The sequence below is a fragment of the Acipenser ruthenus genome, chromosome 32 (assembly GCF_902713425.1).
Source record: "Acipenser ruthenus chromosome 32, fAciRut3.2 maternal haplotype, whole genome shotgun sequence".
Taxonomy (NCBI): Eukaryota; Metazoa; Chordata; class Actinopteri; order Acipenseriformes; family Acipenseridae; genus Acipenser; species Acipenser ruthenus.
The window spans coordinates 8870259-8893371 of NC_081220.1; the positions used below are offsets into that span (position 1 = coordinate 8870259).

The 23113-nt window shown below is 40.3% G+C and overlaps 28 non-coding genes across 28 annotated transcripts; 21 read left to right on the forward strand and 7 right to left on the reverse strand.

The window, feature by feature from the left end:
- Positions 1 to 1211: 1211 nt before the first annotated feature.
- On the forward strand, positions 1212 to 1434 carry LOC131703408 (small nucleolar RNA U3). Its single transcript, XR_009309866.1, has one exon. It is a non-coding gene; the product is annotated as a small nucleolar RNA U3 (small nucleolar RNA).
- A 682-nt stretch (positions 1435 to 2116) lies between these two features.
- Positions 2117 to 2198, forward strand: trnal-cag (transfer RNA leucine (anticodon CAG)). Its single transcript has one exon. It is a non-coding gene; the product is annotated as a tRNA-Leu (tRNA).
- Positions 2199 to 2496: 298 nt separating this feature from the next.
- Positions 2497 to 2570, forward strand: trnai-aau (transfer RNA isoleucine (anticodon AAU)). Its single transcript has one exon. It is a non-coding gene; the product is annotated as a tRNA-Ile (tRNA).
- A 170-nt stretch (positions 2571 to 2740) lies between these two features.
- On the reverse strand, positions 2741 to 2822 carry trnas-aga (transfer RNA serine (anticodon AGA)). Its single transcript has one exon. It is a non-coding gene; the product is annotated as a tRNA-Ser (tRNA).
- A 1559-nt stretch (positions 2823 to 4381) lies between these two features.
- Positions 4382 to 4604, forward strand: LOC131703338 (small nucleolar RNA U3). Its single transcript, XR_009309803.1, has one exon. It is a non-coding gene; the product is annotated as a small nucleolar RNA U3 (small nucleolar RNA).
- A 681-nt stretch (positions 4605 to 5285) lies between these two features.
- Positions 5286 to 5367, forward strand: trnal-cag (transfer RNA leucine (anticodon CAG)). The gene has a single exon. It is a non-coding gene; the product is annotated as a tRNA-Leu (tRNA).
- A 298-nt stretch (positions 5368 to 5665) lies between these two features.
- trnai-aau (transfer RNA isoleucine (anticodon AAU)) lies at positions 5666 to 5739 on the forward strand. The gene has a single exon. It is a non-coding gene; the product is annotated as a tRNA-Ile (tRNA).
- A 170-nt stretch (positions 5740 to 5909) lies between these two features.
- trnas-aga (transfer RNA serine (anticodon AGA)) lies at positions 5910 to 5991 on the reverse strand. Its single transcript has one exon. It is a non-coding gene; the product is annotated as a tRNA-Ser (tRNA).
- Positions 5992 to 7550: 1559 nt separating this feature from the next.
- Positions 7551 to 7771, forward strand: LOC131703374 (small nucleolar RNA U3). The gene has a single exon (XR_009309837.1). It is a non-coding gene; the product is annotated as a small nucleolar RNA U3 (small nucleolar RNA).
- A 682-nt stretch (positions 7772 to 8453) lies between these two features.
- On the forward strand, positions 8454 to 8535 carry trnal-cag (transfer RNA leucine (anticodon CAG)). The gene has a single exon. It is a non-coding gene; the product is annotated as a tRNA-Leu (tRNA).
- Positions 8536 to 8833: 298 nt separating this feature from the next.
- Positions 8834 to 8907, forward strand: trnai-aau (transfer RNA isoleucine (anticodon AAU)). The gene has a single exon. It is a non-coding gene; the product is annotated as a tRNA-Ile (tRNA).
- Positions 8908 to 9077: 170 nt separating this feature from the next.
- trnas-aga (transfer RNA serine (anticodon AGA)) lies at positions 9078 to 9159 on the reverse strand. The gene has a single exon. It is a non-coding gene; the product is annotated as a tRNA-Ser (tRNA).
- Positions 9160 to 10699: 1540 nt separating this feature from the next.
- LOC131703340 (small nucleolar RNA U3) lies at positions 10700 to 10920 on the forward strand. Its single transcript, XR_009309805.1, has one exon. It is a non-coding gene; the product is annotated as a small nucleolar RNA U3 (small nucleolar RNA).
- A 678-nt stretch (positions 10921 to 11598) lies between these two features.
- trnal-cag (transfer RNA leucine (anticodon CAG)) lies at positions 11599 to 11680 on the forward strand. Its single transcript has one exon. It is a non-coding gene; the product is annotated as a tRNA-Leu (tRNA).
- Positions 11681 to 11978: 298 nt separating this feature from the next.
- trnai-aau (transfer RNA isoleucine (anticodon AAU)) lies at positions 11979 to 12052 on the forward strand. The gene has a single exon. It is a non-coding gene; the product is annotated as a tRNA-Ile (tRNA).
- A 170-nt stretch (positions 12053 to 12222) lies between these two features.
- Positions 12223 to 12304, reverse strand: trnas-aga (transfer RNA serine (anticodon AGA)). Its single transcript has one exon. It is a non-coding gene; the product is annotated as a tRNA-Ser (tRNA).
- Positions 12305 to 13865: 1561 nt separating this feature from the next.
- Positions 13866 to 14086, forward strand: LOC117965277 (small nucleolar RNA U3). The gene has a single exon (XR_004661404.2). It is a non-coding gene; the product is annotated as a small nucleolar RNA U3 (small nucleolar RNA).
- A 682-nt stretch (positions 14087 to 14768) lies between these two features.
- On the forward strand, positions 14769 to 14850 carry trnal-cag (transfer RNA leucine (anticodon CAG)). Its single transcript has one exon. It is a non-coding gene; the product is annotated as a tRNA-Leu (tRNA).
- Positions 14851 to 15148: 298 nt separating this feature from the next.
- On the forward strand, positions 15149 to 15222 carry trnai-aau (transfer RNA isoleucine (anticodon AAU)). Its single transcript has one exon. It is a non-coding gene; the product is annotated as a tRNA-Ile (tRNA).
- Positions 15223 to 15392: 170 nt separating this feature from the next.
- Positions 15393 to 15474, reverse strand: trnas-aga (transfer RNA serine (anticodon AGA)). Its single transcript has one exon. It is a non-coding gene; the product is annotated as a tRNA-Ser (tRNA).
- Positions 15475 to 17014: 1540 nt separating this feature from the next.
- Positions 17015 to 17235, forward strand: LOC117965276 (small nucleolar RNA U3). The gene has a single exon (XR_009309806.1). It is a non-coding gene; the product is annotated as a small nucleolar RNA U3 (small nucleolar RNA).
- Positions 17236 to 17913: 678 nt separating this feature from the next.
- Positions 17914 to 17995, forward strand: trnal-cag (transfer RNA leucine (anticodon CAG)). Its single transcript has one exon. It is a non-coding gene; the product is annotated as a tRNA-Leu (tRNA).
- A 298-nt stretch (positions 17996 to 18293) lies between these two features.
- trnai-aau (transfer RNA isoleucine (anticodon AAU)) lies at positions 18294 to 18367 on the forward strand. The gene has a single exon. It is a non-coding gene; the product is annotated as a tRNA-Ile (tRNA).
- Positions 18368 to 18537: 170 nt separating this feature from the next.
- On the reverse strand, positions 18538 to 18619 carry trnas-aga (transfer RNA serine (anticodon AGA)). The gene has a single exon. It is a non-coding gene; the product is annotated as a tRNA-Ser (tRNA).
- A 1545-nt stretch (positions 18620 to 20164) lies between these two features.
- Positions 20165 to 20380, forward strand: LOC131703383 (small nucleolar RNA U3). The gene has a single exon (XR_009309846.1). It is a non-coding gene; the product is annotated as a small nucleolar RNA U3 (small nucleolar RNA).
- A 677-nt stretch (positions 20381 to 21057) lies between these two features.
- trnal-cag (transfer RNA leucine (anticodon CAG)) lies at positions 21058 to 21139 on the forward strand. The gene has a single exon. It is a non-coding gene; the product is annotated as a tRNA-Leu (tRNA).
- Positions 21140 to 21437: 298 nt separating this feature from the next.
- Positions 21438 to 21511, forward strand: trnai-aau (transfer RNA isoleucine (anticodon AAU)). The gene has a single exon. It is a non-coding gene; the product is annotated as a tRNA-Ile (tRNA).
- A 170-nt stretch (positions 21512 to 21681) lies between these two features.
- On the reverse strand, positions 21682 to 21763 carry trnas-uga (transfer RNA serine (anticodon UGA)). Its single transcript has one exon. It is a non-coding gene; the product is annotated as a tRNA-Ser (tRNA).
- Positions 21764 to 23113: the final 1350 nt, after the last annotated feature.

The window sequence follows — 23113 nt, forward strand, 5'->3', positions numbered from 1 at the left end:
CTTAGCAGATAACAAGATCTACAAAGTATTTCATGCTAATAAAACATACCATAATTATGTTCGTTTTTATTATACACATGGCAACTTACAGAGACTAGGGTGTGTGAACTATGCATCAGCTGTAGAGTCACTTACATTTACATCTCACCCGAAAAACGGAGCACAAGGAGGTTAAGTGACTTGCTCAGGGTCACACAATGAGTCAGTGGCTGAGGTGGGATTTGTACCGGGGGACCTCCTGGTTAAAAGCCCTTTATCTTTAACCACTAAACGTTTGTTGAGACAGTTCAAGCCCTGTAGCAGTGTTTAACTATTTCCTGGATGTTTGCCTTTTGGTCTACTCTGGAAAAAGTAATAATAATAATAAAAAGTAGGCAAAACCATTTTTTGAGAAACCACATTTGGGAGAAAAACTAACAGTTTGGAAACACATTTGCAAAGGCATTGGATTCTATTGTGGTGTTTCCGAACTGTTGAACGTTTCTCATTACATGCAGGTTTACTGGCTTGACAAAAAGGCGATTGACGAAAAGAATGCGGCCTGGATAGCAAAATCGCGTCAAGCTGAAATAGCTCAGTTGGGAGAGCGTTAGACTGTAACGGTCCCTGCTTCGATTCCGGGTTTTTGCAAACAGCACGACTAGGGCTATTTTTTCTTAATTAATTTTTTGAATTAAAAAAACAGCACATTTTTTTCTTCAGTGTAATTGGAGGAAATAAAAACGTATTATAGTGCCATTTTCTAATGCGATAAAGAAATGCAAAAAGCATCATCTCTGCGTGGGCTTGAAACACCAAAATTTCGATTAACAGCCCAACGTGCTAACCGATTATGGTGTTTTATTACATAACACCTTGGGAGTCTCAACAGAACAGTGTGTATGCATAGAGCTAAAATGGAAACCAAATATATACGATTCAAATGGGAATCGTATTCAGATTTTAAGCACAAATTTGATAGACTTCACAGTGCAAAGGAGGAAGGCAGACAATGCAAATGAGGCAACTGGCTCCTACTTTTTAAATCATACGAGAAACTTGAACCCAATTTAGCTTTTAACCGCCTGCAGTTTGGAATGAGTTTGAAATGTTGTTGTAACACCTCACTGGGCAACAGCAATTGCATTATATGAAAGCTCCTGTCTATTTGTCAGCGGCACAGCTACCGGTGCCACTCAGAGTTGGAGGGAGACGGTCGGCCACTTGCCCATAAAACAATACTTTCCGGGATCATTTCTATAGTGATTTGCCAGCGAAATGCGTTTATAAAGTGTTTGGACTCGCTATCCACGAGCAAGAGTGAGAGTGTTCGTTTTTGAGCGTGAAGGAGACAGCGAGTGTTTGTTTTTTTTTTTTGGCCAACTGCTCCCTGTTATTGATGACCGCTCCAGTGTTCCTTAGGGGGCTGGAGGAAGCAGACACGTTCTGAGTGGGTATCTTGCCTAAAGGTACGCAAGACGAACTACAGTTGCAAAGCACTGCTGCTTTTTCGATGATTGATTAAAACTATCAATCTGACTGAAAACACGGATCACATTAATTGTGATCGGTTTGATACCAATAGGCTTACATGACAGGTATTGTGTATAGACAATGTCATATACATAGAAATGAACACGGACAGTGTTTTTTTAAGGGCTGACTCATTTTAATGTTCGAGAGATCTAGGTGTACTGGACAAATATACTGGATTTTTTCCATGTCGTAATTGTGCCGCCTGTGATAATGCGTTTGAAACTAGAGATAATGTGAGATAATGTCTGTTACTGGCGGATAGTTTACAAATGTACTCAATTATGTTACAACTTTTGTGTCTACGAAACATATCTGTAACATTTATGTAATGCCTGTGTGTTTTTTTTTTCATGAAGTTAATTTGCTAACAGACTGTTCTGATTTGTTTCTAACCGTGAAGCGATCGCTCTGTTTGCCGTATATTTTCTGTCTGTAAGAGGAGTGTCCTTGTGATCCCATATAGAATGCGACGAAACAGGTCGCCCTCCTTAATATAAACAGATAAAGAATAAGTTCACACACACCCCAGGTGATTTACTGTAGCGTCAGACATTGGAGGTTCAGCAGTGTACTGCAGTGTTGTGCAAAGTCGTCAGTGTAAGTCAGGATGGCCGAGCGGTCTAAGGCGCTGCGTTCAGGTCGCAGTCTCTCTGGAGGCGTGGGTTCGAATCCCACTTCTGACAAATCTGTTTGTTTATTTATTTCTTAAAACGTCCACCGAATGCTTGGTAATTTGATTTGTTTTTCTTGTTAGTATTCAAATCACAAGGTCGTTAAATGAGAGAAAGTCACCGCAAGCCTGCACCTCACCACATCCTTCACACTGTTAAACTGCCTCATTATGACGAGGCCTCTAATTATGCCTTTCCAATACTTTGAATGTGTTATTGTTCAGTTTAACATGAGAACATCTTGGTAGAACAATCATAATGTCCGCAGGACTTATTTTCCTCGGGTTCTAGTATCAAGTTTTGAGTGTGTGGCCGGTTAGCTCAGTTGGTTAGAGCGTGGTGCTAATAACGCCAAGGTCGCGGGTTCGATCCCCGTACGGGCCACGGCTTTTCTTCTTTAAAGAAACCACAGCATTTGTAATGGTGCCAAAATGAACATTCTTTAACAAAATGAACCGAAGCGATATGAAGTACAACCAGTAATATTTCAGACTTCCTGAGCTTTAAACATGTATTAACAATGAGCACATACAATCAATTAAAAACAAAGCTTACGTAGTCGGCAGGATTCGAACCTGCGCGGGGAAACCCCAATGGATTTCTAGTCCATCGCCTTAACCACTCGGCCACGACTACATGCTCGCACAATTATTTGTGAAATATCCAAAAGAAGTAAACGAAACCCGTAGTAATGCTGTAGAGGGCAGTATAGGCTAACTAATGAACCAAGTCAAATGTCTTTGTTGAAACTGTCAGATTTGTACAATGCAAGCACACGTGGGAAATGTAAATAAAATATAATTTTTGTTAACGTTCATAATAATGAATACATCTTTATTTCAAAATACGTAGCTATTTAACTGATCTTTTCAACAAACACCCCCATCCACAAAAACAAAGTAGTTATTTAATTGAACTGAAAAATTGACTTGCTTCATGGCTGTTGCCAGAGCACTCGAGCACGTTCTGGCTAGCGTGAGCGGACTTAGCAGATAACAAGATCTACAAAGTATTTCATGCTAATAAAACATACCATAATTATGTTCGTTTTTATTATACACATGGCAACTTACAGAGACTAGGGTGTGTGAACTATGCATCAGCTGTAGAGTCACTTACATTTACATCTCACCCGAAAAACGGAGCACAAGGAGGTTAAGTGACTTGCTCAGGGTCACACAATGAGTCAGTGGCTGAGGTGGGATTTGTACCGGGGGACCTCCTGGTTAAAAGCCCTTTATCTTTAACCACTAAACGTTTGTTGAGACAGTTCAAGCCCTGTAGCAGTGTTTAACTGTTTCCTGGATGTTTGCCTTTTGGTCTACTCTGGAAAAAGTAATAATAATAATAAAAAGTAGGCAAAACCATTTTTTGAGAAACCACATTTGGGAGAAAAACTAACAGTTTGGAAACACATTTGCAAAGGCATTGGATTCTATTGTGGTGTTTCCGAACTGTTGAACGTTTCTCATTACATGCAGGTTTACTGGCTTGACAAAAAGGCGATTGACGAAAAGAATGCGGCCTGGATAGCAAAATCGCGTCAAGCTGAAATAGCTCAGTTGGGAGAGCGTTAGACTGTAACGGTCCCTGCTTCGATCCCGGGTTTTTGCAAACAGCACGACTAGGGCTATTTTTTCTTAATTAATTTTTTGAATTAAAAAAACAGCACATTTTTTTCTTCAGTGTAATTGGAGGAAATAAAAACGTATTATAGTGCCATTTTCTAATGCGATAAAGAAATGCAAAAAGCATCATCTCTGCGTGGGCTTGAAACACCAAAATTTCGATTAACAGCCCAACGTGCTAACCGATTATGGTGTTTTATTACATAACACCTTGGGAGTCTCAACAGAACAGTGTGTATGCATAGAGCTAAAATGGAAACCAAATATATACGATTCAAATGGGAATCGTATTCAGATTTTAAGCACAAATTTGATAGACTTCACAGTGCAAAGGAGGAAGGCAGACAATGCAAATGAGGCAACTGGCTCCTACTTTTTAAATCATACGAGAAACTTGAACCCAATTTAGCTTTTAACCGCCTGCAGTTTGGAATGAGTTTGAAATGTTGTTGTAACACCTCACTGGGCAACAGCAATTGCATTATATGAAAGCTCCTGTCTATTTGTCAGCGGCACAGCTACCGGTGCCACTCAGAGTTGGAGGGAGACGGTCGGCCACTTGCCCATAAAACAATACTTTCCGGGATCATTTCTATAGTGATTTGCCAGCGAAATGCGTTTATAAAGTGTTTGGACTCGCTATCCACGAGGAAGAGTGAGAGTGTTCGTTTTTGAGCGTGAAGGAGACAGCGAGTGTTTGTTTTTTTTTTTTGGCCAACTGCTCCCTGTTATTGATGACCGCTCCAGTGTTCCTTAGGGGGCTGGAGGAAGCAGACACGTTCTGAGTGGGTATCTTGCCTAAAGGTACGCAAGACGAACTACAGTTGCAAAGCACTGCTGCTTTTTCGATGATTGATTAAAACTATCAATCTGACTGAAAACACGGATCACATTAATTGTGATCGGTTTGATACCAATAGGCTTACATGACAGGTATTGTGTATAGACAATGTCATATACATAGAAATGAACACGAACAGTGTTTTTTTAAGGGCTGACTCATTTTAATGTTCGAGAGATCTAGGTGTACTGGACAAATATACTGGATTTTTTCCATGTCGTAATTGTGCCGCCTGTGATAATGCGTTTGAAACTAGAGATAATGTGAGATAATGTCTTTTACTGGCGGATAGTTTACAAATGTACTCAATTATGTTACAACTTTTGTGTCTACGAAACATATCTGTAACATTTATGTAATGCCTGTGTGTTTTTTTTTCATGAAGTTAATTTGCTAACAGACTGTTCTGATTTGTTTCTAACCGTGAAGCGATCGCTCTGTTTGCCGTATATTTTCTGTCTGTAAGAGGAGTGTCCTTGTGATCCCATATAGAATGCGACGAAACAGGTCGCCCTCCTTAATATAAACAGATAAAGAATAAGTTCACACACACCCCAGGTGATTTACTGTAGCGTCAGACATTGGAGATTCAGCAGTGTACTGCAGTGTTGTGCAAAGTCGTCAGTGTAAGTCAGGATGGCCGAGCGGTCTAAGGCGCTGCGTTCAGGTCGCAGTCTCTCTGGAGGCGTGGGTTCGAATCCCACTTCTGACAAATCTGTTTGTTTATTTATTTCTTAAAACGTCCACCGAATGCTTGGTAATTTGATTTGTTTTTCTTGTTAGTATTCAAATCACAAGGTCGTTAAATGAGAGAAAGTCACCGCAAGCCTGCACCTCACCACATCCTTCACACTGTTAAACTGCCTCATTATGACGAGGCCTCTAATTATGCCTTTCCAATACTTTGAATGTGTTATTGTTCAGTTTAACATGAGAACATCTTGGTAGAACAATCATAATGTCCGCAGGACTTATTTTCCTCGGGTTCTAGTATCAAGTTTTGAGTGTGTGGCCGGTTAGCTCAGTTGGTTAGAGCGTGGTGCTAATAACGCCAAGGTCGCGGGTTCGATCCCCGTACGGGCCACGGCTTTTCTTCTTTAAAGAAACCACAGCATTTGTAATGGTGCCAAAATGAACATTCTTTAACAAAATGAACCGAAGCGATATGAAGTACAACCAGTAATATTTCAGACTTCCTGAGCTTTAAACATGTATTAACAATGAGCACATACAATCAATTAAAAACAAAGCTTACGTAGTCGGCAGGATTCGAACCTGCGCGGGGAAACAACAATGGATTTCTAGTCCATCGCCTTAACCACTCGGCCACGACTACATGCTCGCACAATTATTTGTGAAATATCCAAAAGAAGTAAACGAAACCCGTAGTAATGCTGTAGAGGGCAGTATAGGCTAACTAATGAACCAAGTCAAATGTCTTTGTTGAAACTGTCAGATTTGTACAATGCAAGCACACGTGGGAAATGTAAATAAAATATAATTTTTGTTAACGTTCATAATAATGAATACATCTTTATTTCAAAATACGTAGCTATTTAACTGATCTTTTCAAGAAACACCCCCATCCACAAAAACAAAGTAGTTATTTAATTGAACTGAAAAATTGACTTGCTTCATGGCTGTTGCCAGAGCACTCGAGCACGTTCTGGCTAGCGTGAGCGGACTTAGCAGATAACAAGATCTACAAAGTATTTCATGCTAATAAAACATACCATAATTATGTTCGTTTTTATTATACACATGGCAACTTACAGAGACTAGGGTGTGTGAACTATGCATCAGCTGTAGAGTCACTTACATTTACATCTCACCCGAAAAACGGAGCACAAGGAGGTTAAGTGACTTGCTCAGGGTCACACAATGAGTCAGTGGCTGAGGTGGGATTTGTACCGGGGGACCTCCTGGTTAAAAGCCCTTTATCTTTAACCACTAAACGTTTGTTGAGACAGTTCAAGCCCTGTAGCAGTGTTTAACTATTTCCTGGATGTTTGCCTTTTGGTCTACTCTGGAAAAAGTAATAATAATAATAAAAAGTAGGCAAAACCATTTTTTGAGAAACCACATTTGGGAGAAAAACTAACAGTTTGGAAACACATTTGCAAAGGCATTGGATTCTATTGTGGTGTTTCCGAACTGTTGAACGTTTCTCATTACATGCAGGTTTACTGGCTTGACAAAAAGGCGATTGACGAAAAGAATGCGGCCTGGATAGCAAAATCGCGTCAAGCTGAAATAGCTCAGTTGGGAGAGCGTTAGACTGTAACGGTCCCTGCTTCGATCCCGGGTTTTTGCAAACAGCACGACTAGGGCTATTTTTTCTTAATTAATTTTTTGAATTAAAAAAACAGCACATTTTTTTCTTCAGTGTAATTGGAGGAAATAAAAACGTATTATAGTGCCATTTTCTAATGCGATAAAGAAATGCAAAAAGCATCATCTCTGCGTGGGCTTGAAACACCAAAATTTCGATTAACAGCCCAACGTGCTAACCGATTATGGTGTTTTATTACATAACACCTTGGGAGTCTCAACAGAACAGTGTGTATGCATAGAGCTAAAATGGAAACCAAATATATACGATTCAAATGGGAATCGTATTCAGATTGTAAGCACAAATTTGATAGACTTCACAGTGCAAAGGAGGAAGGCAGACAATGCAAATGAGGCAACTGGCTCCTACTTTTTAAATCATACGAGAAACTTGAACCCAATTTAGCTTTTAACCGCCTGCAGTTTGGAATGAGTTTGAAATGTTGTTGTAACACCTCACTGGGCAACAGCAATTGCATTATATGAAAGCTCCTGTTTATTTGTCAGCGGCACAGCTACCGGTGCCACTCAGAGTTGGAGGGAGACGGTCGGCCACTTGCCCATAAAACAATACTTTCCGGGATCATTTCTATAGTGATTTGCCAGCGAAATGCGTTTATAAAGTGTTTGGACTCGCTATCCACGAGGAAGAGTGAGAGTGTTCGTTTTTGAGCGTGAAGGAGACAGCGAGTGTTTTTTTTTTTTTTGGCCAACTGCTCCCTGTTGTTGATGACCGCTCCAGTGTTCCTTAGGGGGCTGGAGGAAGCAGACACGTTCTGAGTGGGTATCTTGCCTAAAGGTACACAAGACGAACTACAGTTGCAAAGCACTGCTGCTTTTTAGATGATTGATTAAAACTATCAATCTGACTGAAAACACGGATCACATTAATTGTGATCGGTTTGATACCAATAGGCTTACATGACAGGTATTGTGTATAGACAATGTCATATACATAGAAATGAACACGGACAGTGTTTTTTTAAGGGCTGACTCATTTTAATGTTCGAGAGATCTAGGTGTACTGGACAAATATACTGGATTTTTTCCATGTCGTAATTGTGCCGCCTGTGATAATGCGTTTGAAACTAGAGATAATGTGAGATAATGTCTGTTACTGGCGGATAGTTTACAAATGTACTCAATTATGTTACAACTTTTGTGTCTACGAAACATATCTGTAACATTTATGTAATGCCTGTGTGTTTTTTTTTTCATGAAGTTAATTTGCTAACAGACTGTTCTGATTTGTTTCTAACCGTGAAGCGATCGCTCTGTTTGCCGTATATTTTCTGTCTGTAAGAGGAGTGTCCTTGTGATCCCATATAGAATGCGACGAAACAGGTCGCCCTCCTTAATATAAACAGATAAAGAATAAGTTCACACACACCCCAGGTGATTTACTGTAGCGTCAGACATTGGAGGTTCAGCAGTGTACTGCAGTGTTGTGCAAAGTCGTCAGTGTAAGTCAGGATGGCCGAGCGGTCTAAGGCGCTGCGTTCAGGTCGCAGTCTCTCTGGAGGCGTGGGTTCGAATCCCACTTCTGACAAATCTGTTTGTTTATTTATTTCTTAAAACGTCCACCGAATGCTTGGTAATTTGATTTGTTTTTCTTGTTAGTATTCAAATCACAAGGTCGTTAAATGAGAGAAAGTCACCGCAAGCCTGCACCTCACCACATCCTTCACACTGTTAAACTGCCTCATTATGACGAGGCCTCTAATTATGCCTTTCCAATACTTTGAATGTGTTATTGTTCAGTTTAACATGAGAACATCTTGGTAGAACAATCATAATGTCCGCAGGACTTATTTTCCTCGGGTTCTAGTATCAAGTTTTGAGTGTGTGGCCGGTTAGCTCAGTTGGTTAGAGCGTGGTGCTAATAACGCCAAGGTCGCGGGTTCGATCCCCGTACGGGCCACGGCTTTTCTTCTTTAAAGAAACCACAGCATTTCTAATGGTGCCAAAATGAACATTCTTTAACAAAATGAACCGAAGCCATATGAAGTACAACCAGTAATATTTCAGACTTCCTGAGCTTTAAACATGTATTAACAATGAGCACATACAATCAATTAAAAACAAAGCTTACGTAGTCGGCAGGATTCGAACCTGCGCGGGGAAACCCCAATGGATTTCTAGTCCATCGCCTTAACCACTCGGCCACGACTACATGCTCGCACAATTATTTGTGAAATATCCAAAAGAAGTAAACGAAACCCGTAGTAATGCTGTAGATGGCAGTATAGGCTAACTAATGAACCGAAGTCAAATGTCTTTGTTGAAACTGTCAGATTTGTACAATGCAAGCACACGTGGGAAATGTAAATAAAATATAATTTTTGTTAACGTTCATAATAATGAATACATCTTTATTTCAAAATACGTAGCTATTTAACTGATCTTTTCAAGAAACACCCCCAAAAACAAAGTAGTTATTTAATTGAACTGAAAAATTGACTTGCTTCATGGTTGTTGCCAGAGCACTCGAGCACGTTCTGGCTAGCGTGAGCGGACTTAGCAGATAACAAGATCTACAAAGTATTTCATGCTAATAAAACATACCATAATTATGTTCGTTTTTATTATACACATGGCAACTTACAGAGACTAGGGTGTGTGAACTATGCATCAGCTGTAGAGTCACTTACATTTACATCTCACCGGAAAAACGGAGCACAAGGAGGTTAAGTGACTTGCTCAGGGTCACACAATGAGTCAGTGGCTGAGGTGGGATTTGTACCGGGGGACCTCCTGGTTAAAAGCCCTTTATCTTTAACCACTAAACGTTTGTTGATACAGTTCAAGCCCTGTAGCAGTGTTTAACTATTTCCTGGATGTTTGCCTTTTGGTCTTACTCTGGAAAAAGTAATAATAATAATAAAAAGTAGGCAAAACCATTTTTTGAGAAACCACATTTGGGAGAAAAACTAACAGTTTGGAAACACATTTGCAAAGGCATTGGATTCTATTGTGGTGTTTCCGAACTGTTGAACGTTTCTCATTACATGCAGGTTTACTGGCTTGACAAAAAGGCGATTGACGAAAAGAATGCGGTCTGGATAGCAAAATCGCGTCCAACTGAAATAGCTCAGACTGTAACGGTCCCTGCTTCGATCCCGGGTTTTTGCAAACAGCACGACTAGGGCTATTTTTTCTTAATTAATTTTTTGAATTAAAAAAACAGCACATTTTTTTCTTCAGTGTAATTGGAGGAAATAAAAACGTATTATAGTGCCATTTTCTAATGCGATAAAGAAATGCAAAAAGCATCATCTCTGCGTGGGCTTGAAACACCAAAATTTCGATTAACAGCCCAACGTGCTAACCGATTATGGTGTTTTATTACATAACACCTTGGGAGTCTCAACAGAACAGTGTGTATGCATAGAGCTAAAATGGAAACCAAATATATACGATTCAAATGGGAATCGTATTCAGATTGTAAGCACAAATTTGATAGACTTCACAGTGCAAAGGAGGAAGGCAGACAATGCAAATGAGGCAACTGGCTCCTACTTTTTAAATCATACGAGAAACTTGAACCCAATTTAGCTTTTAACCGCCTGCAGTTTGGAATGAGTTTGAAATGTTGTTGTAACACCTCACTGGGCAACAGCAATTGCATTATATGAAAGCTCCTGTCTATTTGTCAGCGGCACAGCTACCGGTGCCACTCAGAGTTGGAGGGAGACGGTCGGCCACTTGCCCATAAAACAATACTTTCCGGGATCATTTCTATAGTGATTTGCCAGCGAAATGCGTTTATAAAGTGTTTGGACTCGCTATCCACGAGGAAGAGTGAGAGTGTTCGTTTTTGAGCGTGAAGGAGACAGCGAGTGTTTTTTTTTTTTTTGGCCAACTGCTCCCTGTTATTGATGACCGCTCCAGTGTTCCTTAGGGGGCTGGAGGAAGCAGACACGTTCTGAGTGGGTATCTTGCCTAAAGGTACGCAAGACGAACTACAGTTGCAAAGCACTGCTGCTTTTTCGATGATTGATTAAAACTATCAATCTGACTGAAAACACGGATCACATTAATTGTGATCGGTTTGATACCAATAGGCTTACATGACAGGTATTGTGTATAGACAATGTCATATACATAGAAATGAACACGGACAGTGTTTTTTTAAGGGCTCTCATTTTAATGTTCGAGAGATCTAGGTGTACTGGACAAATATACTGGATTTTTTCCATGTCGTAATTGTGCCGCCTGTGATAATGCGTTTGAAACTAGAGATAATGTGAGATAATGTCTGTTACTGGCGGATAGTTTACAAATGTACTCAATTATGTTACAACTTTTGTGTCTACGAAACATATCTGTAACATTTATGTAATGCCTGTGTGTTTTTTTTCATGAAGTTAATTTGCTAACAGACTGTTCTGATTTGTTTCTAACCGTGAAGCGATCGCTCTGTTTGCCGTATATTTTCTGTCTGTAAGAGGAGTGTCCTTGTGATCCCATATAGAATGCGACGAAACAGGTCGCCCTCCTTAATATAAACAGATAAAGAATAAGTTCACACACACCCCAGGTGATTTACTGTAGCGTCAGACATTGGAGGTTCAGCAGTGTACTGCAGTGTTGTGCAAAGTCGTCAGTGTAAGTCAGGATGGCCGAGCGGTCTAAGGCGCTGCGTTCAGGTCGCAGTCTCTCTGGAGGCGTGGGTTCGAATCCCACTTCTGACAAATCTGTTTGTTTATTTATTTCTTAAAACGTCCACCGAATGCTTGGTAATTTGATTTGTTTTTCTTGTTAGTATTCAAATCACAAGGTCGTTAAATGAGAGAAAGTCACCGCAAGCCTGCACCTCACCACATCCTTCACACTGTTAAACTGCCTCATTATGACGAGGCCTCTAATTATGCCTTTCCAATACTTTGAATGTGTTATTGTTCAGTTTAACATGAGAACATCTTGGTAGAACAATCATAATGTCCGCAGGACTTATTTTCCTCGGGTTCTAGTATCAAGTTTTGAGTGTGTGGCCGGTTAGCTCAGTTGGTTAGAGCGTGGTGCTAATAACGCCAAGGTCGCGGGTTCGATCCCCGTACGGGCCACGGCTTTTCTTCTTTAAAGAAACCACAGCATTTCTAATGGTGCCAAAATGAACATTCTTTAACAAAATGAACCGAAGCGATATGAAGTACAACCAGTAATATTTCAGACTTCCTGAGCTTTAAACATGTATTAACAATGAGCACATACAATCAATTAAAAACAAAGCTTACGTAGTCGGCAGGATTCGAACCTGCGCGGGGAAACCCCAATGGATTTCTAGTCCATCGCCTTAACCACTCGGCCACGACTACATGCTCGGACGATTATTTGTGAAAATATCCAAAAGAAGTAAACGAAACCCGTAGTAATGCTGTAGATGGCAGTATAGGCTAACTAATGAACCGAAGTCAAATGTCTTTGTTGAAACTGTCAGATTTGTACAATGCAAGCACACGTGGGAAATGTAAATAAAATATAATTTTTGTTAACGTTCATAATAATGAATACATCTTTATTTCAAAATACGTAGCTATTTAACTGATCTTTTCAAGAAACACCCCCATCCACAAAAACAAAGTAGTTATTTAATTGAACTGAAAAATTGACTTGCTTCATGGCTGTTGCCAGAGCACTCGAGCACGTTCTGGCTAGCGTGAGCGGACTTAGCAGATAACAAGATCTACAAAGTATTTCATGCTAATAAAACATACCATAATTATGTTCGTTTTTATTATACACATGGCAACTTACAGAGACTAGGGTGTGTGAACTATGCATCAGCTGTAGAGTCACTTACATTTACATCTCACCCGAAAAACGGAGCACAAGGAGGTTAAGTGACTTGCTCAGGGTCACACAATGAGTCAGTGGCTGAGGTGGGATTTGTACCGGGGGACCTCCTGGTTAAAAGCCCTTTATCTTTAACCACTAAACGTTTGTTGAGACAGTTCAAGCCCTGTAGCAGTGTTTAACTATTTCCTGGATGTTTGCCTTTTGGTCTACTCTGGAAAAAGTAATAATAATAATAAAAAGTAGGCAAAACCATTTTTTGAGAAACCACATTTGGGAGAAAAACTAACAGTTTGGAAACACATTTGCAAAGGCATTGGATTCTATTGTGGTGTTTCCGAACTGTTGAACGTTTCTCATTACATGCAGGTTTACTGGCTTGACAAAAAGGCGATTGACGAAAAGAATGCGGCCTGGATAGCAAAATCGCGTCAAGCTGAAATAGCTCAGTTGGGAGAGCGTTAGACTGTAACGGTCCCTGCTTCGATCCCGGGTTTTTGCAAACAGCACGACTAGGGCTATTTTTTCTTAATTAATTTTTTGAATTAAAAAAACAGCACATTTTTTTCTTCAGTGTAATTGGAGGAAATAAAAACGTATTATAGTGCCATTTTCTAATGCGATAAAGAAATGCAAAAAGCATCATCTCTGCGTGGGCTTGAAACACCAAAATTTCGATTAACAGCCCAACGTGCTAACCGATTATGGTGTTTTATTACATAACACCTTGGGAGTCTCAACAGAACAGTGTGTATGCATAGAGCTAAAATGGAAACCAAATATATACGATTCAAATGGGAATCGTATTCAGATTGTAAGCACAAATTTGATAGACTTCACAGTGCAAAGGAGGAAGGCAGACAATGCAAATGAGGCAACTGGCTCCTACTTTTTAAATCATACGAGAAACTTGAACCCAATTTAGCTTTTAACCGCCTGCAGTTTGGAATGAGTTTGAAATGTTGTTGTAACACCTCACTGGGCAACAGCAATTGCATTATATGAAAGCTCCTGTTTATTTGTCAGCGGCACAGCTACCGGTGCCACTCAGAGTTGGAGGGAGACGGTCGGCCACTTGCCCATAAAACAATACTTTCCGGGATCATTTCTATAGTGATTTGCCAGCGAAATGCGTTTATAAAGTGTTTGGACTCGCTATCCACGAGGAAGAGTGAGAGTGTTCGTTTTTGAGCGTGAAGGAGACAGCGAGTGTTTTTTTTTTTTTTGGCCAACTGCTCCCTGTTGTTGATGACCGCTCCAGTGTTCCTTAGGGGGCTGGAGGAAGCAGACACGTTCTGAGTGGGTATCTTGCCTAAAGGTACACAAGACGAACTACAGTTGCAAAGCACTGCTGCTTTTTAGATGATTGATTAAAACTATCAATCTGACTGAAAACACGGATCACATTAATTGTGATCGGTTTGATACCAATAGGCTTACATGACAGGTATTGTGTATAGACAATGTCATATACATAGAAATGAACACGGACAGTGTTTTTTTAAGGGCTGACTCATTTTAATGTTCGAGAGATCTAGGTGTACTGGACAAATATACTGGATTTTTTCCATGTCGTAATTGTGCCGCCTGTGATAATGCGTTTGAAACTAGAGATAATGTGAGATAATGTCTGTTACTGGCGGATAGTTTACAAATGTACTCAATTATGTTACAACTTTTGTGTCTACGAAACATATCTGTAACATTTATGTAATGCCTGTGTGTTTTTTTTTTCATGAAGTTAATTTGCTAACAGACTGTTCTGATTTGTTTCTAACCGTGAAGCGATCGCTCTGTTTGCCGTATATTTTCTGTCTGTAAGAGGAGTGTCCTTGTGATCCCATATAGAATGCGACGAAACAGGTCGCCCTCCTTAATATAAACAGATAAAGAATAAGTTCACACACACCCCAGGTGATTTACTGTAGCGTCAGACATTGGAGGTTCAGCAGTGTACTGCAGTGTTGTGCAAAGTCGTCAGTGTAAGTCAGGATGGCCGAGCGGTCTAAGGCGCTGCGTTCAGGTCGCAGTCTCTCTGGAGGCGTGGGTTCGAATCCCACTTCTGACAAATCTGTTTGTTTATTTATTTCTTAAAACGTCCACCGAATGCTTGGTAATTTGATTTGTTTTTCTTGTTAGTATTCAAATCACAAGGTCGTTAAATGAGAGAAAGTCACCGCAAGCCTGCACCTCACCACATCCTTCACACTGTTAAACTGCCTCATTATGACGAGGCCTCTAATTATGCCTTTCCAATACTTTGAATGTGTTATTGTTCAGTTTAACATGAGAACATCTTGGTAGAACAATCATAATGTCCGCAGGACTTATTTTCCTCGGGTTCTAGTATCAAGTTTTGAGTGTGTGGCCGGTTAGCTCAGTTGGTTAGAGCGTGGTGCTAATAACGCCAAGGTCGCGGGTTCGATCCCCGTACGGGCCACGGCTTTTCTTCTTTAAAGAAACCACAGCATTTCTAATGGTGCCAAAATGAACATTCTTTAACAAAATGAACCGAAGCCATATGAAGTACAACCAGTAATATTTCAGACTTCCTGAGCTTTAAACATGTATTAACAATGAGCACATACAATCAATTAAAAACAAAGCTTACGTAGTCGGCAGGATTCGAACCTGCGCGGGGAAACCCCAATGGATTTCTAGTCCATCGCCTTAACCACTCGGCCACGACTACATGCTCGCACAATTATTTGTGAAATATCCAAAAGAAGTAAACGAAACCCGTAGTAATGCTGTAGATGGCAGTATAGGCTAACTAATGAACCGAAGTCAAATGTCTTTGTTGAAACTGTCAGATTTGTACAATGCAAGCACACGTGGGAAATGTAAATAAAATATAATTTTTGTTAACGTTCATAATAATGAATACATCTTTATTTCAAAATACGTAGCTATTTAACTGATCTTTTCAAGAAACACCCCCAAAAACAAAGTAGTTATTTAATTGAACTGAAAAATTGACTTGCTTCATGGTTGTTGCCAGAGCACTCGAGCACGTTCTGGCTAGCGTGAGCGGACTTAGCAGATAACAAGATCTACAAAGTATTTCATGCTAATAAAACATACCATAATTATGTTCGTTTTTATTATACACATGGCAACTTACAGAGACTAGGGTGTGTGAACTATGCATCAGCTGTAGAGTCACTTACATTTACATCTCACCGGAAAAACGGAGCACAAGGAGGTTAAGTGACTTGCTCAGGGTCACACAATGAGTCAGTGGCTGAGGTGGGATTTGTACCGGGGGACCTCCTGGTTAAAAGCCCTTTATCTTTAACCACTAAACGTTTGTTGAGACAGTTCAAGCCCTGTAGCAGTGTTTAACTATTTCCTGGATGTTTGCCTTTTGGTCTTACTCTGGAAAAAGTAATAATAATAATAAAAAGTAGGCAAAACCATTTTTTGAGAAACCACATTTGGGAGAAAAACTAACAGTTTGGAAACACATTTGCAAAGGCATTGGATTCTATTGTGGTGTTTCCGAACTGTTGAACGTTTCTCATTACATGCAGGTTTACTGGCTTGACAAAAAGGCGATTGACGAAAAGAATGCGGTCTGGATAGCAAAATCGCGTCCAACTGAAATAGCTCAGACTGTAACGGTCCCTGCTTCGATCCCGGGTTTTTGCAAACAGCACGACTAGGGCTATTTTTTCTTAATTAATTTTTTGAATTAAAAAAACAGCACATTTTTTTCTTCAGTGTAATTGGAGGAAATAAAAACGTATTATAGTGCCATTTTCTAATGCGATAAAGAAATGCAAAAAGCATCATCTCTGCGTGGGCTTGAAACACCAAAATTTCGATTAACAGCCCAACGTGCTAACCGATTATGGTGTTTTATTACATAACACCTTGGGAGTCTCAACAGAACAGTGTGTATGCATAGAGCTAAAATGGAAACCAAATATATACGATTCAAATGGGAATCGTATTCAGATTGTAAGCACAAATTTGATAGACTTCACAGTGCAAAGGAGGAAGGCAGACAATGCAAATGAGGCAACTGGCTCCTACTTTTTAAATCATACGAGAAACTTGAACCCAATTTAGCTTTTAACCGCCTGCAGTTTGGAATGAGTTTGAAATGTTGTTGTAACACCTCACTGGGCAACAGCAATTGCATTATATGAAAGCTCCTGTCTATTTGTCAGCGGCACAGCTACCGGTGCCACTCAGAGTTGGAGGGAGACGGTCGGCCACTTGCCCATAAAACAATACTTTCCGGGATCATTTCTATAGTGATTTGCCAGCGAAATGCGTTTATAAAGTGTTTGGACTCGCTATCCACGAGGAAGAGTGAGAGTGTTCGTTTTTGAGCGTGAAGGAGACAGCGAGTGTTTTTTTTTTTTTTGGCCAACTGCTCCCTGTTATTGATGACCGCTCCAGTGTTCCTTAGGGGGCTGGAGGAAGCAGACACGTTCTGAGTGGGTATCTTGCCTAAAGGTACGCAAGACGAACTACAGTTGCAAAGCACTGCTGCTTTTTCGATGATTGATTAAAACTATCAATCTGACTGAAAACACGGATCACATTAATTGTGATCGGTTTGATACCAATAGGCTTACATGACAGGTATTGTGTATAGACAATGTCATATACATAGAAATGAACACGGACAGTGTTTTTTTAAGGGCTCTCATTTTAATGTTCGAGAGATCTAGGTGTACTGGACAAATATACTGGATTTTTTCCATGTCGTAATTGTGCCGCCTGTGATAATGCGTTTGAAACTAGAGATAATGTGAGATAATGTCTGTTACTGGCGGATAGTTTACAAATGTACTCAATTATGTTACAACTTTTGTGTCTACGAAACATATCTGTAACATTTATGTAATGCCTGTGTGTTTTTTTTCATGAAGTTAATTTGCTAACAGACTGTTCTGATTTGTTTCTAACCGTGAAGCGATCGCTCTGTTTGCCGTATATTTTCTGTCTGTAAGAGGAGTGTCCTTGTGATCCCATATAGAATGCGACGAAACAGGTCGCCCTCCTTAATATAAACAGATAAAGAATAAGTTCACACACACCCCAGGTGATTTACTGTAGCGTCAGACATTGGAGGTTCAGCAGTGTACTGCAGTGTTGTGCAAAGTCGTCAGTGTAAGTCAGGATGGCCGAGCGGTCTAAGGCGCTGCGTTCAGGTCGCAGTCTCTCTGGAGGCGTGGGTTCGAATCCCACTTCTGACAAATCTGTTTGTTTATTTATTTCTTAAAACGTCCACCGAATGCTTGGTAATTTGATTTGTTTTTCTTGTTAGTATTCAAATCACAAGGTCGTTAAATGAGAGAAAGTCACCGCAAGCCTGCACCTCACCACATCCTTCACACTGTTAAACTGCCTCATTATGACGAGGCCTCTAATTATGCCTTTCCAATACTTTGAATGTGTTATTGTTCAGTTTAACATGAGAACATCTTGGTAGAACAATCATAATGTCCGCAGGACTTATTTTCCTCGGGTTCTAGTATCAAGTTTTGAGTGTGTGGCCGGTTAGCTCAGTTGGTTAGAGCGTGGTGCTAATAACGCCAAGGTCGCGGGTTCGATCCCCGTACGGGCCACGGCTTTTCTTCTTTAAAGAAACCACAGGATTTCTAATGGTGCCAAAATGAACATTCTTTAACAAAATGAACCGAAGCGATATGAAGTACAACCAGTAATATTTCAGACTTCCTGAGCTTTAAACATGTATTAACAATGAGCACATACAATCAATTAAAAACAAAGCTTACGTAGTCGGCAGGATTCGAACCTGCGCGGGGAAACCCCAATGGATTTCTAGTCCATCGCCTTAACCACTCGGCCACGACTACATGCTCGGACGATTATTTGTGAAAATATCCAAAAGAAGTAAACGAAACCCGTAGTAATGCTGTAGATGGCAGTATAGGCTAACTAATGAACCGAAGTCAAATGTCTTTGTTGAAACTGTCAGATTTGTACAATGCAAGCACACGTGGGAAATGTAAATAAAATATAATTTTTGTTAACGTTCATAATAATGAATACATCTTTATTTCAAAATACGTAGCTATTTAACTGATCTTTTCAAGAAACACCCCCATCCACAAAAACAAAGTAGTTATTTAATTGAACTGAAAAATTGACTTGCTTCATGGCTGTTGCCAGAGCACTCGAGCACGTTCTGGCTAGCGTGAGCGGACTTAGCAGATAACAAGATCTACAAAGTATTTCATGCTAATAAAACATACCATAATTATGTTCGTTTTTATTATACACATGGCAACTTACAGAGACTAGGGTGTGTGAACTATGCATCAGCTGTAGAGTCACTTACATTTACATCTCACCCGAAAAACGGAGCACAAGGAGGTTAAGTGACTTGCTCAGGGTCACACAATGAGTCAGTGGCTGAGGTGGGATTTGTACCGGGGGACCTCCTGGTTAAAAGCCCTTTATCTTTAACCACTAAACGTTAGTTGAGACAGTTCAAGCCCTGTAGCAGTGTTTAACTATTTCCTGGATGTTTGCCTTTTGGTCTTACTCTGGAAAAAGTAATAATAATAATAAAAAGTAGGCAAAACCATTTTTTGAGAAACCACATTTGGGAGAAAAACTAACAGTTTGGAAACACATTTGCAAAGGCATTGGATTCTATTGTGGTGTTTCCGAACTGTTGAACGTTTCTCATTACATGCAGGTTTACTGGCTTGACAAAAAGGCGATTGACGAAAAGAATGCGGCCTGGATAGCAAAATCGCGTCCAACTGAAATAGCTCAGACTGTAACGGTCCCTGCTTCGATCCCGGGTTTTTGTATACAGCACGACTAGGGTTATTTGTTCTTAATTAATTTTTTGAATTAAAAAAACAGCACATTTTTTCTTTAGTGTAATTGGAGGAAATAAAAACGTATTATAGTGCCATTTTCTAATGCGATAAAGAAATGCAAAAAGCATCATCTCTGCGTGGGCTTGAAACACCAAAATTTCGATTAAAAGCCGATCGTGCTAACCGATTATGGTGTTTTATTAGATAACACCCTGGGAGCTCAACAGAACAGTGTGTATGCATATTGCTAAAATGGAAACCAAATATACACGATTCAAATGGGAATAGTATTCAGATTTTAAGCACAAATTTGATAAACTTCACAGTGCAAAGGAGGAAGGCAGACAATTGAAATGAGGCAACTGGCTCCTACTTTTTAAATCATACGAGAAACTTGAACCCAATTAAGCTTTTAACCGCCTGCAGTTTGGAATGAGTTTGAAATGTTGTTGTAACACCTCACTGGGCAACAGCAATTGCATTATATGAAAGTCCCTGTTAATTTCTCAGCGGCACAGCTGCCGGTGCCACTCAGAGTTGGAGGGAGACGGTCGGCCACTTGCCCATAAAACAATACTTTCAGAGATCATTTCTATAGCGATTTGCTAGCGAAATGCGTTTTTAAAGTGTTTGGACTCGCTATCCACGAGGAAGAGTGAGAGTGTTCACTTTTGAGCGTGAAGGAGGCAGTGAGTGTTGTTTTTTGGCCAACTGCTCCCTGTTATTGATGACCCCTCCAGTGTTCCTTAGGGGGCTGGAGGAAGCGGACACGTTCTGAGTGGGTATCTTTCCTAAAGGTACGCAAGACGAACTACAGTTGCAAAGCACTGCTGCTTTTTCGACGATTGATTAAAACTATCATTCTGACTGAAAACACGGATCACATTAATTGTGATCGGTTTGATACCAATAGGCTTACATGGCAGGTATTGTGTATAGACAATGTCATATACACAGAAATGAACACGGAGTGTGTTTATTAAGGGCTGACTCATTGAAACGTTCGAGAGATCTCGGTGTACTGGACAAATATACTGGATTTTTTCCATGTCGTAATTGTGCCGCCTGTGATAATGCGTTTGAAACTAGAGATAATGTGAGATAATGTCTGTTACTGGCGGATAGTTTACAAATGTACTCAATTATGTTACAACTTTTGTGTCTACGAAAATATCTGTAACATTTATGTAAGTCCTGTGTGTTTTTTTCATGAAGTTAATTTGCTAACAGACTGTTCTGATTTGTTTCTAACCGTGAAGCGATCGCTCTGTTTGCCGTAAATTTTCTGTCTGTAAGAGGAGTGTCCTTGTGATCCCATATAGAATGCGACGAAACAGGTCGCCCTCCTTAATATAAACAGAAAAAGAATAAGTTCACGCACACACCAGGTGATTTACTGTAGCGTCAGACATTGGAGGTTCAGCAGTGTACTGCAGTGTTGTGCAAAGTCGTCGGTGTAAGTCAGGATGGCCGAGCGGTCTAAGGCGCTGCGTTCAGGTCGCAGTCTCTCTGGAGGCGTGGGTTCGAATCCCACTTCTGACAAACCTTTTTGTTCATTTATTTCTTAAAACGTCCACCGAATGCTTGGTAATTTGATTTGTTTTTCTTGTTAGTATTCAAATCACAAGGTCGTTAAATGAGAGAAAGTCACCGCAAGCCTGCACCTCACCACATCCTTCACACTGTTAAACTGCCTCATTATGACGAGGCCTCTAATTATGCCTTTCCAATACTTTGAATGTGTTATTGTTCAGTTTAACATGAGAACATCTTGGTAGAACAATCATAATGTCCGCAGGACTTATTTTCCTCGGGTTCTAGTATCAAGTTTTGAGTGTGTGGCCGGTTAGCTCAGTTGGTTAGAGCATGGTGCTAATAACGCCAAGGTTGCGGGTTTGATCCCCGTACGGGCCATGGCTTTTCTTCTTTAAAGAAACCACAGCATTTGTAATGGTGCCAAAATGAACATTCTTTAACAAAATGAACCGAAGCGATATGAAGTACAACCAGTAATATTTCAGACTTCCTGTGCTTTAAACATGTATTAACAATGAACACATACAATCAATTAAAAACAAAGCTTACGTAGTCGGCAGGATTCGAACCTGCGCGGGGAAACCCCAATGGATTTCAAGTCCATCGCCTTAACCACTCGGCCACGACTACATGCTCGCACGGTTAATTGTGAAAATATCCAAAAGAAGTAAACGGCTCCCGCAGTAATGCTGTAGATGGCAGTATAGGCTAACTAATGAACCCAAGTCAAATGCCTTTGTTGAAACTCTATCAGATTTGTACAAGGCAAGCACACATGGGAAAAGTAAATACAATATACTTTCTGTTAACGTTCATAATAATGAATACATCTTTATTTAAAAATACGTAGCTATTTAATCCTAACAGAAACAATAGGCTTCCCAGCCATCAGCTTGGAAGCAGAATGGAGATCAAATCGGACGAATAACGAGTGCAAAATGGAATGTGGAAATCAATGTAAAGGCAGTTTAAATAAGAGCAGCTGCAATACATTAAATAGAGTTATATTTAAGAGCAAGCAGTAACTGCAGTAGAGTATTTAATTATGGATGGACCAAACTTGCAGGTCGCCACTGTCACATTTTCCAGGAAATCACGGCTAATACTGAGAAAGAAAACAGATGATAACCTAACAGAAAACTAGTGAAAAACACTGCACTGATTAACTGAACGGGTCAAACGTAGCCTACTGAATTGCTGAATTGTTGGGGGGAGCGTGGCGCATCCAGCTGAGGCGCTTCATCTGAATTGCAAGGTGTGCCTTATAGCCTGGAGATCGCTGGTTCCAATCCAGACTATGCCATCGCCGACAGGAACGCCGAGGGGGCGGCGCACAGTTGGCAGAGTGCCACCCGGGTTGGGAGGGTTTAGGTCAGCTTGGTAATCATTGTCTCAACAAGCTCCAGCAACTCCTGTGGCGACCGGTCTCCTGCGAGTTGTGGGCAGAACTGCGTTTCCTCAAACACCGCTACAGCCAGGTGCGGCTGGCTTTGCTGTTGCAGTGTGACAAGAGGAGGGTGGCTGACGGCGTTTGTTTCAGAGGATGCGCATGATGAGTCTTCGTTCTCCCGTGTCGATACGGGAAGCTGCAGCAGCGCCATAAAAAAAAACAATTGGATATTCCAAATTGGGAGAATTTTTTAAAATATTACAAAAAAATAAATTAAATAGTTAAGCTTCAAAAAATCTATTTTTGACTGAGCGAGTTAAGTGTGTACGGTATCCTGACAACACAACACGTTGAAAACACAGAAAAGACGCTGAGAAAAAAAAAAAGTTTTCTATTTCCTGTTTAATTAAGAAAATACAATAAAAAAAGATTATTCTCTTACTTGTCAACCTGCCATATCCCCTCTTTTTTGGTCAAATATTGAATATATTCGTATTCAAATTCAAACGACTGTTCTTTGTTCCCATGATGCATCAGTGATGGGCTGGGTTTTAGCGATCGCGATAATTTCTGATATTTTACAGTGGCTG